Here is a 1,999-nt window from a genome sequence, read left to right as displayed (position 1 = left end):
GGATCCGGACGCGTCAGGCCCCGCCCCGGCAGGACAGGGGAGGGGTTTGTAACTCAGCATCCAGCACTGTATTTACAATTTTCTTCTTCTTCTTTACTTCACCATATTTTGCCGGGTGGGTCCACTTCTCTTATCTGCACTACTTTTAGTGTAAATCTATTTGATTGTGACATTTAATTATACTTTAGTTTAGGGGCAAATTCTCACTATTAACTACGACGTTTACCTCAGTAAACTTTTAATTTGCTGCTATTAATAGTAAGGTAGTTTTTAAGTTAGGTATGGGTAGTTTTAAGGCATCTAAAATATGGTCATGCAGAATACATGCCAATGCGTTTTCAGTACTAAACATCCAATATGCTAGTCCTATGCATGCTAATAATCAAGTTACTAGTAAGAATTGGTCCCTAAACTAAAGCGTTACTCTTTCATTTTACTTTAGTAAATATACTATTTTAATATTTTGTATATTAAAATTAAATTCATATTATTTAACACTGCTCACAAGAATATTTTTCTGTAATTAAAAAAAGTCATTTCAGATGACTCCACATTGCGAAACAGCGACATCTTTTGGCGACAGAGGAACAAGCACTTTTAACTGCAATAATCTTGATGAACACTAGATGTCGACGGTGGTTTAGTTTTTAAATTGATTCCCCATATCTTCACATATTACTGTGATTATTTTGAGCTCATACAGACAAGAACTATAAAACCATTTAAGTCATAATGAAAGTTTTTTTTTTTTTAAGAGTCACACGTGAGCATTCCTTGTAAACACACCCTTTGATCTTTTACGTTTCAATGATTTGATTGATTCTGGATTAACATGAGAGGATGAAAGCTTCCGCTATTATTTGCTTTGCATAAAAGCTGAACTGTATGCCTGCTCAGTTTGTCCAAGTCCATAAGCTTGTCAGTTCAACTCTTTATCTTCAGAATCTCTATTTACTGGAATGCTCGGCTGAGCTTCACCTCCTGAGGCATCAGACACTTCTTCAGCTGGGCCTTATGCTGAGAATAAGAACCTCCTAATCCTCAAACACTCTCAAATTCCTCCAGAGGGGCTCTTCATCGCAAATCTGCTCAATTTTCTTCAAAGCTCACCCAGACCTGTGAAAATTGGGTGGATATTTAGTGAGGACCGATCAAAACAGGCTTCAAGTGCACCACCCTCGACCCATATACCTCCCACACACACCGCTAAAGCAGCATGTGGATCTGTAAAATGGGGGTTTACAGGCCGATAATAAAATGTAAAGTTTCCCACAAACTGGGGTGTCATGTCAATCACGGACAGTGTTTACAGACCAATTCCCTGGGCGCTGCTTATCTACTCTTGGGCCTGAGCAAAATGCTTCTGTTGCCCTCTATCTTTTCCTCAATTTCTCTCCCTGACACACACCCATAAGACTCACCCCCTGCATTTAGCCCGATCATGTCTCTATTCATGTCATCTTTACAGTTCAATTTTAGTCACATTCACAGGCATCACAGACAACAGAATGGGTATCAGAGGTTAATTATTTTTTAGAAATGCAGCATGAGGTGTACACTTCACTAAAACAATTACTATGAAGACAGACTATGAAGATGTTGCTCTTTAAAATACAAAATCAGACAAATAGATCTAAATAAAAATTAATATAATAAGAAAATATATTTTTTAGAAAATAATATTTGGTGCAAAATAGTATTTTGTATACTGAGATTTGCTGTGCTTTTACACAATTCCGCAGAATTTAATTAAAAATGCTCAAAATATTTTCCCCATTCAATTACAGGCTTGTTTGTTTGTATAATCTCGAAACATAGTGTTTTTGAATTAAAAGAGGCAGAAAAGCCGACTCATTATATTCAGAGATTAGCCTTCCCGTTCTCTGCATGCTTAATTGATCTATGGTGTTACATTGTGGGCCATCAGTCTTCAGTAGAGCCTAATTTATTATGTTTGTGTGTGTATGTGTGAGTGCATTCATGCATATGTACAGGAGTA

This window comes from Cyprinus carpio, chromosome A6 (genome assembly GCF_018340385.1).
Source record: "Cyprinus carpio isolate SPL01 chromosome A6, ASM1834038v1, whole genome shotgun sequence".
NCBI lineage: Eukaryota > Metazoa > Chordata > Actinopteri > Cypriniformes > Cyprinidae > Cyprinus > Cyprinus carpio.
This window is presented reverse-complemented; position numbering follows the sequence as displayed.